General features: G+C 34.9%; 1 protein-coding gene and 2 non-coding genes across 3 annotated transcripts in view; 1 reads left to right on the forward strand and 2 right to left on the reverse strand.

Annotated features, from left to right (window-relative positions):
• LOC106140377 (matrix metalloproteinase-2) overlaps positions 1-17,302 on the forward strand; it is a 160,571-nt gene that overhangs the window by 47,738 nt on the left and 95,531 nt on the right. The window lies entirely within an intron of this gene.
• Trnar-ccu (transfer RNA arginine (anticodon CCU)) lies at positions 1,527-1,599 on the reverse strand. Its single transcript has one exon. It is a non-coding gene; the product is annotated as a tRNA-Arg (tRNA).
• Trnak-uuu (transfer RNA lysine (anticodon UUU)) lies at positions 2,292-2,364 on the reverse strand. The gene has a single exon. It is a non-coding gene; the product is annotated as a tRNA-Lys (tRNA).

Here is a 17,302-nt window from a genome sequence, read left to right on the forward strand (position 1 = left end):
GGTAATATACTTTTTTAGCAGAATGGCTACCTTACATCTTCAGATCTATACATTGGATACAATGCTCTTTTCGTTAGTAAAGTTCTCATCTACCGCCAACAGAAAGAATTGTCTACATCAGTGGTAGGTTAGTTACCTTTAAACTTTCCGAAAAAACACATCTCTAATATATTATGATAAGAATTCAACTATCTTTATTGTGTTGTGTTAGCCTTTGATTTAATGAGTGTGTGAGAAACATATTTTGCTCTGTATTTAGTTACAATTGTGGCAATATCAATTAAAATTTACAGAATAAATCGTATCATCCTATCAACATTAAGAAGACTACATAAAATTATGTATACATAAAACTTGAGAAAATTAAACTTAGTCTAGATAATATAGTGGATGACGAGCTATTTATTAATTATTGTGACTTGAGCCACCCTCGTCCATCACACCCGCCCCCCCTGCGCGCCCCCTGCGGCCGCCCGAACTGGGTCGACATTTCAATATCGAAGGCATTTCACAATTTCTATTGCCTTTTATTGCGACTGTACGATGTAATAAAGAGCTTATTATACTTATATGAAATGTTGTAAACAGACAGTACTCAAACAAATGCAGCTGAATACTTAAATGTGAAGTTTAAATAATACAAATTGTTCTTATTTGTATTATTTAAATTGTTGTTACACGTGTTGTTTTTAAATAAAACGCAGCTTTCCCGGAAAAAAAATAATTAGATACATTTTCCTAAAAAAAAAATTTTTGTTTGGACATAAATCAACACAAGATAATTTTACATGATCCGCTAGTTGGTAAAGTGATTTTATTCATTACTATTATAATCTAAAAGAATTTAAGTTTATATGCATACCTACCTACTTATCCACATATCTAAACAGGTATTTTCCTTATTTAATTTTTAAATTCAACATAATGTATAAGTAAAGAAGGTTTTAATATAATCATAACATATGTAAGTAAGGTATATAGGCTATGTAATGTTCATCTTAAAAATAAATAAAAGTTTGCTCACCAAAATTCCGGCGATGTTATGGCCATCTTCCGGTGGATAGCAACTTAAAATTTCGATTTGCAATAAAAGTTGTTTATATTAAAGACTTATTTCCATATTATGATTTTTACTCATAATATGGAAATAAAAATTAGAATTAAGTTTGTTTTCGCCTCATTAGGAATCACATTAGAGAATGTATAAAATGAAGATAGTTAAATTATGATATTCAACCTTACAACACCATCAATATGTGATACACGTTCTTTAAAGCAAAGCTTAAAAATCAAAAAAATGTTTTTACGACATTTTCATGCATGTTTGTCCTGACTGAGAATAGAAAATATCTAGCTACGTAGGCTCTACCTACCTTTGAAAGACAAAAAAAAAAATATAGATTTTTTCTGGTACATTTTTTGTTAGGCGATATTTTTACCAAAGGTTAATTGCTCAGAAGTAAAAATGGGTGAAGAATAAAGATAATAATTATGTAGCAACTGTTGCAAAATGATTGTTTTCTGTGTACCCCTGGTGGGACTCGAACCCACAATCCCCGGCTTAGGAGGCCGATGCCTTATCCATTAGGCCACAGGGGCTTGTGTCCTTCGATTGAAATTTGTTAATAAATGCTATTTAGTGTCATTTCATGTGCAAAGTTCGCCAAAATTATGAAATGCAGGTAATTCAAATTCAAACTTTTATTTGCATAATATGAGTACAACAAGGTCTTAAATGGTAGGTAAGTTGAGACGTTGAGAAGATTTGATTATGAGTACATGCATATACCTACCATGTGGTTCTCCATTTCTTTCCACGGGTATCGTAAAAGGAGACAAAGGGATTAAGTAAGGAATAAGTATACATGTATATAGTGTAAGCTGCCATGTTTTTCTAGTAGGTAGTAGCGAAAAAGTAAGCAAAGAAACTTGGGATTCTTCTTTAGCTGATAGGCTGCCACCTGTCACCATCTATATAGATCTGGTATCGGCCAACTTAACGTGGCGATTGAGTCTTGTTTTTATTGGCTTTATCTACGTCGTAAGAGGTAAAGCCGTCTTTGTTTTATAATTAGTGACACAATAAGTAAATACATATTACCTATTTGATGCATATGTACTATAATCAGTTTTTCAATTTAAATAAATAATAAGCATAATAATAAAACTATGCAATTTATAGGTATTGAGAGTTTTTGAAAGGCGATACTTTCAAAAATTTTAAATATCTATCCCACCTAGAAGGCAAATAAAAAAAAAATAACAAATGTAAATTAAAAACAAAAAGGAGCCGCCCGAACAGGGACTTGAACCCTGGACCCTTGGATTAAAAGTCCAATGCTCTACCGACTGAGCTATCCGGGCTCTGCGATGTTTCTTGAAATTTCGTATCAGTTTCGCTACAGTACATAAGACCTTTTAATTTAAAGTAATATCCTATGATTTACGAATTACGAACTCGTTATCATTAGATTTTAATTGAAAGAATTTAACCTAGCCTAGCGCTAGGTTTCCCTGAACAGGTTGCGGAGGTCACACGGGAGACGCTTCGTGTAAATATGATTTACCTACCCAATCCAGGATCATGTGAGGATGTAACTGGGATTTAAGCCAGAAGAAGTATAATTAGACTTCAGTATATCTACATAATAGTACATCTGAAAAACGGGAAAACATAAAAAATAAACAAATGATTGCTTAGTTTAAAAGTTTAGCAACTGCAAATATCGAAAATTGTTCTAATTTTAAAATGTTACAAATACATAATTCTAAATGTTGCAATTGATTGCAATTTTTTTTATTATTATTACCTAACCGTTTCTTTTCTATTTTAAAGGAATAGGTTGGTAACTCTGCTTTTCAAATATACCACTCGTAATATTGATTCGGCTTCCATGTTTAGAAGTCTGTGTAACGGGCCAGTTTTAGCCGACCCAGCGCTTTATAGGTCGCTTTTAAATATCAATGCAACTCCTGAAATAAACTTACAGTGCAGGTATTCAAAACTCAAATTATTATTGAAAAAAGCATTCGAATTACTTTATTTTTAACATAAGTAGAACACGTTTTTATCTCTTACTAGGCAGACAAAGACAACAGTCTCGAAAAGTTTCTTAGATTCAAATAATGACAGGTTAATTGCTTATCGCCTAAAATAAGAATCTCACGATATTTTTATACTAACTTTCTTAATCATCATCGTTAATGCCCGTTTAAACATAATTGATTTTGAAAAATTTTTGACTCTAAAATAATTATGTCCGTCGTCCGTCGGGTCTACTAAAATCTATGTCTGTTTTCTCGTAGCTCCAAAGTCAATCAGCTATCTGGTAATCCAAAACTGCTCCCCGGGAAACCTGATTGTCCCCGCCGAGGCGTGACGTCACTTCGCAAATAACTTGGAACGCTAATGGATATTTTGTAAGGCCAGCTAGACAGCTAAAAGCATTTGACTTAGCTCGATTAGCTCAGTCTAACGACAAACTGTGAATTGAAGCTGTGTTCGTCGTAAAAGATACTTGTAAATACATACCTATGTACTTAAAATCACGTGTCTTTCCCAGAAAAAAAATTGCCACTTGTCACGATCCCTACAGACTGATTTTGCTTCATCCACATTCATAACTCTCTTCACATTCTCCTTGTAGATGATGGGTTAAAATTTAGTAATAGGTCTGTTCGTGTAGTTCCCATATATACGTGATACAGACGTGATTATACATATATATGTGTGTATGTAATAGTTCTGTTAGCATTTGTCCGGTATCAATAGAAATGACGTAATAATTCAGTGGTCTGTACTGTTGATATTTCTTCAGAAATCTTTCAAACTATTGCAAAGCGTTCTACAACGTTTAAGAAGCCTTATATTGACGTGCCTCGTAACTTGTTCTAAACATAGGCAGCGTTGGAGACTAGGTAGTGGTGTAGCAATATTGTAACATTTGTTTTAACCGATGTTCGTGTAAATGAAGAAATCTACATAAAAAATGCAAGAAGAAAAGGGTTTTCACTTTTGCATTTTCTATGTAGTTTTCCAATATACTTGTATATATTATAGTTTTGATAAATTATTAAGTTAAACTATGATAAGATGAAAAAAAAAAAAAAAAACTTCTTTCTACGTAAGCATTTCATATTTGTCTTTTGTTATTAAGCATTTAATTTGCTTTGGAAGCTAATCCTCTTACGGTAAAGGTTAACCGATGCTCTTACAGTAAAGGAAAATATTGTGAAACCATCACCGAATATGTTTTTGGTTCTCCTGTAAAGGTTGCGGAGGTCAGACGGGAGTTGCTTGATGTAAAACCATGACTTACCCAATTAGGGATCATGGAACAAGACCTTTGAGGTGCGTCTTGGTCCATGATCCATAATTGGGTAAGTGGTCCTCTCCAGTGACCTAAGGATGTGACTTACATGTAAGGATTTACGTTAGGAGGCAGAAGCAGCTTTCATGCTAATAACGCATAGCCTATTTCGCTAGTACGCAGTCGAAAATTTGAGGAAAAATAAATATAAAATAGTGGTTTCTGGCACTGCCGAATTCATTCCATATCTTTCCCATGGATGTCGCAGAAGGCGACTAAGGGATAGGCTTGTAAATTTGGGATTCCTATTGTAAGAGCTGTCGCTATTTGATTCTCAATTCCCACATGAAGTCAAACAGCTGAATGTGACCTTTCAGTCTTTTCGAAGCTGATGGCTCTGCCTACCCCGCAACGGATATAGACGTGACTATATATGTAAATAGTATTGTGGTATTATCAACCGTTGTCAAAAAGTTGGACGATCGTTCTTTTTTTATTCTACGGCGAATGTAACGTGTGTCGTCCTCTCGCTGGCCGCTCGTAAATCGCGGACTAGAAAACAATCCTCGCCGCTCGCCAAGTATCCGGTGCGTCTGAAATTCCAATTAAGGAAGCTGCAGAGTTCGCGGGTCCGTTGCATGCTGCGATCACTCACTTGCACTTTTAATTAATTTATTTATCGGGTTCGCGGATCGACGGCGCAACTCGCGCCGGCGCCCCGCCCCGCCGCCGGCTATAAAAAGCGTGGATCGGCGACGACGTCCGTCAGTTTTCTCAGGGACGCCGAGGGCGCCGCCCGCCCACCCTGGAAAATGTTCGGAAGGACGAGGGTTTCTTAAAAATTTTGCCAGTAGCAATGTAGATAAAGGGTTGAGCTTAGGGGGTCGGGAAGCGCGGGTGCAGGCGGCCGCAGATGACCTTGAGGTAAGTGATGCACGCGCGGCGTTCGATAGGCCGGCAGCGCCGCCCGCCCACGCCTGCACTACAGCTGTTTTATTTGATAACCTTGCGTTTCTTATTTCGTAATTTTTTCCTATTTACTTTTTTTTGCATGTTGCGACGGTTTTGTCCTTTTTGTTGAAATCTTTTCAGCAATCGTATTAACGTTTCTTACCTTAAACTGTCTCGATATTTGAGCAAAGATGAGTTACAAGTCGAGCCTGTAAGTTTCCTGTAAGTTAGAATATAAACTTGCAATTTTCTTTTAAAACTGATTGAACAAAGCTTTATTTTGTATTTATTTACAATTTTTGCACGGTCCTATTATTTTTTATTTACAATTTCTCTCCTTATATTTTTTTTGTTACTGTAGTATTTCGACTCAGCATGCAGTTGGGTAAATTCTTGTCATATTAAATGTTTTCCTATGATAAACTTCTTCCTTAATTAAAAACGCAATCTTTCTACATAAATTTCTATTTCTTATTAAAATCTACATCCGTTTCCTAGTAAATTTAATTTAATAGGTTTTCCTAATTTTCCCAAGACTTCGTCTGCGTTGGGCAGTTTATTTTATCAATACAACTGAAATCTGTTTAGACTATTCTAGTACAGACTATTATTTATAGAATTCAAGTAACTCTTCTACAAAAAATAGCTTTAGGTACGAGTACTTACGGTTAAAAAAAATAGTGCAGTTTGTACAAAATTTAAGATTTTACACTAAAATATTTGTTAAATATAATTCGTACTTACGATTGTATTTATCGTAAAAGGAACTCCACGCAGATAAATTACAAAACAAACTACTCAATTAAGTATCCTTAATACCTACTTTAACTGAACTGACTGAAAAACAAGGTCGGTGGTCGAGCGGTTAAGGTCCGAAAAGCTGCCGGTTCTATGATTTTAACCCCTCAAATGAAATTTCAGGTAAAATAGTCAGTTCGTGTAAAAACCTGACTTTCCGTCTCCGAAGAAGGGTTAGGAGGAACGTTAGGCGTTACTGGGACTAAAGTTAGGAGAATGTAAAACTTTCTTTATTTGCAAGGCTGTTTCCAACCACAATCTCAGTCTTCTTAGTTCATTACCCTTGCCTATTTTTACGTAGAACTGGTTCAGTATTTATTTATTTATGTACAAAAGATAAAAAAGAACGTACAAGAAAACCAAATTATTATTTCGTTACCTACTTATAATTAAATCGTCTTATCCAACTAATTACATCCACAAAACCAAAAGGATTCAAATAAAAAGAGCGTGACATAAGGTTGTCTCAGTTTGGTCGGAGGCCAAGTAGTCGTAGCGTAATTACTATCACAGGAGCGGGGGTCTTAATTTGCTTAATTTACTCGAACCGTGCGGCTTATCCACGCGATTTAATGGTTATATCTGAATGATGCGCATTGTTTTAAAACGTCCCAAGTCTACTACCGACAATTAGATCGTTTAATGTAATGGGGTATTAGCCGGTTAGTATAGGCCACATAAAATGTACTATTCTATGAAGTACCTACACTGTACATTTTGTTTGGGGACTAGACTATACCCACAGCTCCGTCCGACTCAGTTTACCCTACCCTTAAATTTTTTAATCTTTTCTTAGTGCTCGTCTAAGCTCTGTAAGGAATTAATAAGCCAAATTTCACTTACCATCGGTGTATAGTTTTGGCTGTACGTCGTCAGTCAGTTGATGATAAAGCTAGAGTTTAAAAAAAAGGCAAATTTAAAATTATCCTACTCGTAGGCTCTTTAGGCTGTAGGCTGGTTTCGTTCTAGGTAACGTTTTAATGGTAAAATCCAAATGACAAAACGGGAACCAAAACATTAAGGTATATAGAATTTAATTAAAACTTCAAACTAAACAAATATCATTCATTTTTTATATTCTGAAAATACAAAGTGTTTTTAAATTCGTAATAAGAATTTAATTTTTCGCTATTACCTACAAAGTTCTACGACAAGGCTCTTATAATATTGATGAGTACTGAAGATAATCAGATTAGAAAGTATCTAAAGCGTACTTGTATAATTACGATACCTACTTAATAATGAAGTTTTGAACTAGCAATATATAATAAATTTTATATTTTTAAAGTTGTATTTCTTTTATTCAAAATATTTAAACTTAGAACTCTAATGCAACAGATTTTCATGTAGTACGAACGCAACTTATTCGAATCAATAAATGTTTTTGTTTTATGAATATTTTTAAAATAAATCTGGCAAATCAAAGTGAAAGTCTGACTTCAAAGCTTTTTTTCTATCAGTCAACTGAACAGGTTAATTAACATATAAACAGAGTTAGACCAAATAAATCGGAATAATAATTCCAATTTATTTGGAAGATTTTGCAACTTTCACTAAGTACTTCGTTACTAAAGTAACAGCAAAAAATAAAAGATATCGGGTTTTGCAGCCAGGACGTCCAATGTAGGATTTATAGCAGAGAAGCCAAAACAAAAGTCCTAACTACCCTACAAGATTGCTTTCGTGCGGTTGGCAATAAACCCGTCGAGTGTGTACTCAACCGAGTCAGTATTTAGAGCATGAATTTTTGATACGCAAGAGGACAATATGCTCAAATATATGCTGAATGTATTCAGTTACTTTATAATGTCAGGTGGGGACGGCCACTCGAAATAAATAGGGAAAACTCGGTCAGCAAAACAGGCCCCGAGGGGTCAGTACAGTTCATAATGTAGAAGGAATATCGTACGACATCCGGCGATGCAGGGACGTCTGAATTCAGTGTTGCTGTTTTTGAAAAATATTCGCATCAAATAAATTTATTTAAGATATAAGGAACTTATATCTTTTTATTTTCAAAACTAAATTCTACCCGGGGCCTCTCTCACGTAATAATCCTCAGAAAAGAGTACATTATGTATCAGATAATTAACTAAAAAAAATTGAATCTCAAAATCTGTCCAGCGATTTAGCCGTGAACGAAAGACAGAATTGCGCATTTATAATATCACTGTAGTTTATAATATTTGTTATATAATCTCATCAATCATTATTGAGATTTTCGTATATATTCTCAAAGAAAGAAATAAATTTATTTCAAGTTAAGCTTCGATACGATAGCCGTAAATATAAACTAGAATTACTAGGTATGTCTCCTTTTCTTCTTTTGCCTTTATAGAGTAAACTGATTCAGGAAATAAAGAAATAAAAGTAAATTCCTTGACTTTAAGGATTCTTCGCTTGCCTTTCCCATCATAAGGAAATCGTCGAGTTTTCTGTACGGAGAGGCACGTCTCATGCTCGTTACGAATATTATGATTTATGTCCCGAGCCGAGCCCAGGAGTATAACAGTAAACAAGGATGATGTGACACCATTTAGCCAGAATGTTTTTCGTACAATAAGTAATTTTGGTTAAGCGCCGCCGAGATGTGCAAATAATTTAATAGGCGTCCTCTGTGTATTGTCTTCTTCGTCCTGGCGTTAATCCAGTTTACATCATAATCTTCCAGGAAAAGAGACTGTGATACTCCTTTTGGATATCCATTTTTACCATCCTGAATTACGTAAGTCAGATTTTTACACAAAGCGACGATCCAATATGGAGACGTTCTCCATATTGGATCATGGTAAAAACTTCCATACTCCTATTATCTGACTAAATACCTTAGTCGCCTTTTACAACATCCATAGGAAGGAGTGAGTGGTATTTTCTATTAACGTATCGGCACGGCAAAGATGATGTGACACTATTTAGCAGAAATATTTTTTGTACAATAAGTAATTTCGGCTTAGTGCCGCCCGTCGCGATGGGCGCCTGTGCAAATAATTTTATAGACGTGCTTTGTGTATTGTCATTGTAATTAAATTTAAATTAGGAGAGATACTGACGTATTTAAAGGTGGCTCTGCTTTTTACGTTTTTTTAATTGCCTTTTTTGAAGTTGGCAATTATCTTGATACTGTGAGTTGGTATTTAATAAATATCTCCATATCTCTATTCCTTGTATTAAAATACAGTAGCTTTCGTCTATATACAACTAGCGATGCGTCTCGGCTCCGCAAGGGTACAATGCTGATTTTATAGACCTAAGTATATACCTTCCCTTGAATCTATTACAATACCCTGCAACAAAATACGTTGGTTAATAGCTGTAGAAATAAAATGTAAATTTGAAAAGGAACCCCGACAAACATTGAAGTTCCTTTTAAAAAGTAAGCAATAATGAATAAAAACTTAAGGTACCGTAGTATGTATAAGTAATAATTTAAAAGAAATACTTTGTTGAGGTCCCCTCAGAATCTTAAAAGTTACAAATACACAGTTTAACCTAACTAAGCAATTTACCTACTTTAACATTTACACCATTTTTAAATGGTTCAACCGATTTTGATTGAACATTTCTAAGAACACTTTGGATTAAAAAAAATTACTTCGTCTGTTTGTGAACTATGATGCCACAGACAAACAGTAATGTCAAACTTATAGCACCCCCCTTTTTCTATCATGGGTTTTAAAATATCAAAAGTATGAAGCGAATTTTTTATACTGTGTAGTGATAGTTGATGATTTAAGTAGTATAAAATACTGATTTTTTCATGAAGATTTCTTTGATTTATTTTAACTTAAACAAAAAATATTAAAATAAATTTATTTTGATTTCGGGTTCCTTGTTTTGGATTTTTTTGCATATCATAACAAAAAGAGCAACTCTGATAAGGTAAAAATCCCAAAACTACAAAGATGCTAATCGCCTTCTTGACAGGTAAAGTTTCCACTACTTAAAAATATTTCATATTATCGGGTTTCCAGTCGTAATCTTTATACTAGACATCAGTAATCGGAACCTGTCTTTAGGATTTACCTCACCATTTTAAAAAAACACTTATTAAGAAAAAAAAAAAGAAAAACAATACCCGCATTGATTTTAAAAATATTTACACTATCTACAGTTTCATTTGTCGGATGGGCGGCTGTTTGTCAGTTCTGCGGCTGTTGCCTTATTCATTACGTCGTCCACTGTTGTAATTGTTGAAATGCAAAAATGTATTCAAAATGGCCGCATACTATGATACCCGATATTTTACAACGAATATACATTAATGATTGCGTAATAAGTATTTTGTGGATTGCATACCCTAATTATGATAATCTAGCTCTGTCTTCCTCGTAAGGAATGAGAATAAGATTGTATAACCAATTACAATTGTTTTCAGTAAAGATTGTTCCAAGTAACGAAAAAAGCTATAGGTAGGTATCATTTTAATTTAGGTAATTTTCTTGCTCTGTGTTTTTTTTTTGTGATAAATGCAGATCTCAAACTCTCATTAAAAGATCAATAGCCAACTGTCCTTTTGCTAGATTCAATTAATTAATTAAGTTAAGTAAAGTACAGAGTATCCCGCAAAATTTTGGACACAATATTTTAAAATAATTTTATAATTATCAAAGCAAAATTTTGAAATAAGCGTCTCTATCAAAAAATAAATGTTTATAAGAATATTATTTAGTTTTCCAATAGGCTAGCTGCTTACGCATTCACCTCTTAATTTACTCGTACTTACAGAATATAAAACCGTGATTCATAATATTAGATGGAAGGTCTGTATGTTATTTTACCACTTTTCTAAATTTTTTAATAAAGTAGTGATAAATCAGGCTAGTTAATTAAGAAAATGTTTGAGTGCTATTCAGATGCTAAAAGCAAGTCTATCACGAATAAGTAGCAACAAATTAACTGAAGGCCTAAATACTCTTAATTGGAGTACACAAATATTTTTTTTTATATTTAATACTTGTTCATAGTTTCGTGTTTAATATTTTATTGTTATTATTTGTTAGCATATATCTACATTCACATAATCACATATTTATCCCTTACGGGGTAGATAGACCTAAAAGACTACATGGTAAAATGCATGGGCTACATGGCTTAGTGATTTGATTTGTATTATAAGTTAGCAATCAAATCGTTTACCTGAAATCCCTCCACATTTGCCCTTCCTTTTTAAACAAACGTAGCGGAATCGGGCAACAAAAGTAAAAAAATATAAAGGCAACAATACACAGTAGTGGGCGTCTATTTCTGCCGAAGCCAGCCGAACAGTCCGGTTTGTAAATCTCTTGTTTTTGAGCACAAAAAGAGGGAATACGAGTATTTCGTGCCTGGAGTCAGGTAGCCGATCCGAAAAACAACAGTCACGCTGTTGGCAAGCTGTAATCGGCTCGTAATAGCCACATACGTCCAGAGATAACGTTTCCAATGACATTTTCCTCAATTGTAATTATCATGTGTTTACTGGGAAATTTATCTCCGATATTTTATACGGATTTCGTTTAATGAGTTTGTCGTTGTAATCAGCGTATTTACTGATATTTCATTATTTCGTTTCTTCCAATAAGTATCTTTAAGGCCTGTCTTTGTATCTCAGACGCTTGTATTAATTGCATTCTATGTATTGCAAAATTTATGTATGTATGATACGAGTACCATTAACAATATGAAATATTATCCATAAAATCTATTCATTCGCCTTCAATTATCCGAACATCAAGGGAAGTCGAACAAGTTATTTGCTGGCAAAAGGTACGCAGTCGCTCGCGTAAACAAGCAATTATGCAAGTCCGTAATAAAAATCGTCATTAATTAAGTTTCCTTTATTTCAATAAACCAAACGAGCGATTCCTTGTTAATTGCCGAGTCGCAGCCTCAGCGCGGCTGAATCGGGTCGGAGAAAAATGCAGATTGCAGTTTGCCGACCGTCCACGACCGGCGGAAATTTAAATTGTTTACGTGAAACAACTCGTTGTTCTATTTACAAACGGCGAAAATATTTTTGTGATTTTCGCCGGCCAGTTTTATTGGAAATTGATGAAAATAAAACAATAGCCATACCGTTGCAGACCATAATTTAAACTAAGTATATTATTCTACGTACAGTCTAGAAATACCCACGGACACAATATCTCTCCGACGTTCATTTATTTTTATTTTCTTTAAAAGTCTCTTGTATTTTTTTCAAATAAGGAACACTTACATAATTTATGTTTCGGTTATGTTTTCCATCTTTCCGAATTTATCTAATCGTTGCGATCGCTGAGGGTTTTCTCTTCTATAACAACTATGAGCTTGTTATGCAAGCACATTGTACCCTACTCTCAACACTAACCACATTCGGAATATTATATGATGCTCTCAGTTTCTATACTTCCTCTTTTATTGTGTAGCTTTCTATGACTGTATAATGCTAGTTTTATTTGCATTCAAATGGAGAAAAGTTCCGAAATCCTGAAAGTACTTACACATTGAAGTGCACTTCTATTCGTCGCGGAGACGGAATGTACTATTAGTATGTACTTAGGAAGTGGCACATGAATTTTAAAAGACAAATGTGATCACTAGTTAGAAATTTAAGATTTTCAGATTATTTATTATATTTGGTGATTCTGAATATCGTTTTGCTAAATAGATAATCCGTTGTAAACGAAGTCGCAGTAAAATATAATATGTATGTAACTATATTGTTTTATTTAATTTAGGTGTGTATTTTTTATTTATATTTTTGAACTCTTTTTTTATTAAGTCTTTACCATTGTAACTAGCTGTAGCTACTATCCCTTACCTAGATATGATTCTTTCAGGTACCTGGTTGACTGGAAGAAACCCCGCCTAGGGATAAATCCGCCATTAAAAATTATTGTTTATGTCATACTTTGTACTTCTATAAATTTCTCATGTACCTACTATACCTAAAGTATTTACAAGCAAACAAACAATAACAGTACACAATCCAAATACATAAAACATTCAGATGATATCCATTCTGATCCCCGATCTCGGCCCTGTTTGCTTAGGTAACAGAATTATGCTGTCCGAGCGGTGCAGTATTAATAGCACAATCATAGGCAGGGCTGTAACGTCCGGGCCGGGTAGCGCTCGCTACGCTGTCGCGTCCTAGCGCTACGCTACGCCCGGATTTAGCGCAATCAAAGCATCGCCGTCGTGTTTACGTAAAATTGAGCAGAATCAATTTTCGTTGGCTCACTTAAAATTCGAACACATTCGCCGATTTCCGGCGGCACATCGCACATTTCCTGCCGTCTAGTCAGGCTGCACACGGGGAGGCCGACGTTACAGGGCGTTTTGTACGCCATTTTTATTTCATCATAATTCCGTTTTCAATTTCTAGCGAGAGCGTCGTGCGACGAGATTGGTGCGTAAAATTCGCGTAAACATTCGAGCGGTTGTGGAACAGTTACTCGCGACTGTAACCGGTTTATGTCGGTGCAGAGTGTAAAGAGACAAGGTTCTTTATGTGTGTAATCATTTTGTGTTACGATGGACTTCGCCGCTCGTGAGTGTTATTAAGGCGCTGTGTCCCCACCCGCTAAGCTTTTACGCTCCGTGATTTTAAAGTGTACAATGTAGGGGCGAGGCTGACCGCTGCGCTGACTCGTGACTTTAGATTATAGAGACTTGTGGTCTCCAAATTCTCAACTGTTCATGACTTTAATACTTTGAACGTAACCTTTTTGGAATGTTTTATTTTAAGCAAAAACGTGATAAGTCCTTACATAAATTGTACTAGTTTCGTACTGATATGATAGGTAACTTTAATTTTGAATCTTTTGAAATAATAAATATTCCACTAGCACCTAAAAACAAAACCTAATACAAACCCCACACCAATTATGTATTAAAAAATTACAAATAAATCTTTAAGCTTATCATAGTATTATAGTGATAAGCTTAAAGATTTATTTATATATATATATATATATTTCATCCAAACTTTTGATTTTCGTTTCGTGACGCGAGGAAGTATTGTTTTATTAAAGGTTCCAAACGTGGCAGAACGGCTGCTTATTCCACGCGCCGTTATATCTGAGAGAATTTACTTTACAACATGCGCTTATTTTTAACTAGCCTTCCTTATTTCCATCACCATTTCGTCACAAAATAAGGAGAGTTCCGGAATAACATTTCACATTGTGAAAAAAACAGTGAATTATTATATTTATTGATATATTACTTTATTCAGTAGAAGAATCAATTAAAAAATTTCGTCAATACCATTATAGTATTTATAAATTTTATTGTAATCTTAATTAAGTATTTGAAGAGCTTAAACATACATACATACATATGATCACGTCTTTATCCCTTACGGGGTAGACAGAGCCACCAGTCTTGAAAAGACTGATAGGCCACGTTCAGCTGTTTGGCTTAATGATAGAATTGAGATTCAAATAGTGACGGGTTGCTAACCGATCGCCCAAAAGAAGAATCCCAAGTTTATAAGCCTATCCCTTAGTCGCCTTTTACGACATCCATGGGAACGAGATGGAGTGGTCCTATTCTTTTTTGTATTGGTGCCGGGAACCACACGGCTTAAAAACAATAACATAAACTTAAAATTTAAAGAACCAACATTAAAATGATGCATGGATAAATTTTACTTGTTAGAATATAAATTTAAAAGTACCTACATACCATTAATATGTTTATCATAAACATGATTTAAATGGTAAGTATGACTCCCATTCAACAGTTAATTTTACGGACACAATCAAATAAATTTTGAGTCCAAGATTTCAGGTTCTTATTAAATATCCGTAAAAGTAGGTATTCCTCTGTACTGTTGTCACCTGGTAACGCCGCTGTACGCCTGTGAATTGGCGCACTGCGATTACAAATTTAAGCCGTCGCAGCTAATATGAATGACAACGGGTCGACCTACTCGACATTCATTTCCCCCGGCGCACCTCTCTTATAATAACTTACACGAGAACTTCGCCTTAAGGTACCGTCGAATATGTGCGGACGCGGTGGGGAACGTGTGAGGCCGAACGGAAAATGGCTTAATAACTTTATGTTTTACGCGTCATTTTCTTAAGAAAACAAGCTTTTACTTATGTTGAAATTGCAAAAAAACATGAGCACAAAAAGGAGTAAACATAAATATAGTTGCCATATCATGTCACGTCAAATTACAGCATACCTTCAATAAAATACAAAGTAAGATACAACTTCTCGTACCTTGTAATTCTGTTATGCTTAAATAATAAGTCGAATTGTACAAGTGCGTCAAACGACGTAGCATTTGCTGGCGCTATTGAATAAACCAAAATTACAGTAAGGGCTACAATTTTCCGCGCCTGAATTGCTGAGCTGCAAACAATTTTATACATATCTGATGAAGGTGCAGACTTTGGCGCCCTATAATCCAGATTCGACCCTTGAATGCGAGCGAACGAGCGGGTGGCCGAGGTTTTAGAGTGGCCCTTCAATCAGCCCTTGCTGGCGGGCGCGGGGGGAGCGGAAAAGAAGGGGGAGGGGCCACGAGGACCTTTGAGCTACAAGCTCTTTGACACGAGCCACTGGCGCACTCTTCAAGTAATGATTCATTCTGCTGATGACTGACGCGGCTAATGCGGCAGTTTCCCTCCCTGATATTTGGTTAAGGATTAAGGATTCGCCCGCTTTTAAATTAGATTTCGTCTCGTCTCTTTTAAGTCATTTAGTGCATGAGAAGTTTAAATTGTTTCTGTAAAAAATTGTGATGCCAACGTTATCAATTTATTAAAAAAAAATGGCCATCCATTTTTCAAATATCAGTATAAATAAATTATTAAATATATAAAATATGTACTTTACAGCGCCATCAAAAGTAGCCTAGAGTGCATCAAACTGGAAGCGATAAAGCCGCATGGCGACTCCTACGCACCGTCGCGTCGTCGACAAACTCACCCATTGTTACTGCATCCGACAATTGCAAGACAATAGCGATCCCAGCTATCGCTCCGTGCACGTAGCTCAAAACCGTAATCGATGTTCGCAAATTATTTAATCCATCCATTAAAGAGATCAACTTCATTATCAAGTCACATTTTCGCTGTCGCAACTCCCTATAACTCCATTTTCAAGAATTAGTTATGTAAAGACGATATAAAGCTTCTACTTAAGCATACTTCTTTGGTTTTCCATATTTTTCTTTAGCTCCACTTCTAATAAACTCCTCCGTTCTAATTGTTTTAATCTACTAAAAATTCCAATTAAAAGTTTTTATCTCTGTTAGAGCTTAGGCGCGACTTGCAGCGGCCGCTGTCTTTTCGCTTGTATCCGTTTTCATTTTCGTCATCTTATTCGAACTTCTAAATTTAAGGTATATGAAACAAGCATTAAACGCTCAAGAACTTAATTTTTAGTGTATCATTTAGCTAAATATTGATATTGAGAGAATAAAACATATATCGTAAAGTCGTAATAAATGTATAAACAGAAATAAAATCAAAATTGAGACGTCAAATAACTTGTTGAGTAAACAGAAAGATAATATTTATCATCTTAGAAAAGATTTTTCTTGATACTCTTCAATATTTCTATGCAGTAGCGTCGTAGCCTACACAATTTAATGTATTCGATGATACGAGCCCGCGAAGGCGGGTCGTTATCATGTCAAAGAAACTATCGCATTACGGACTCAAAGACTTCGGTTTGTTTCATCTCGGTTATGGCCGACAGTTCTTACTCAATAAATCGTAATTCTATATTCAAAGTATGAATAAATGATATTCATAAGATCAGGGTTTTAGAAGTTTCGCAAATTTTGTTGGACCCACAACGCTAACTACTTAGGAAGAAAATACAGTGGTGCGTGAATTTTGGTTATAGTAATAACCAAAATTCACGAACCACTGTATTTTCTTCATTTGGTTATCACCTTATTTATCTTTAACTTTAAAAACGATAATATAAAGACATAATCCGAAAGTCAGTTATACATTTCTGGTGGCTACCATTTGTATAATGAACGTTTAAAATTTAATTCGTTTCGTTTACGGCGCGTGCCGTGTGTCGGGTTACGCAAATACAATGTTCACGTGAAATATCATGAGCTTCGCTCTTTACAAACATACTGTTATTTACATTGAAAATTCCGGTTAATTCAAACTAAGGTATTTTGTTTTGAATCTAGAAATATTGATTTGTCAATTTCAAATAAACTTTTTTCTTACAATTCAGCTATTCACCAATCTTTGTACGCAGATAAGATTATTCTGACTTCCTCTAATAACACCGAT

Source organism: Amyelois transitella, chromosome 13 (assembly GCF_032362555.1).
Source record: "Amyelois transitella isolate CPQ chromosome 13, ilAmyTran1.1, whole genome shotgun sequence".
NCBI classification, from domain to species: Eukaryota; Metazoa; Arthropoda; class Insecta; order Lepidoptera; family Pyralidae; genus Amyelois; species Amyelois transitella.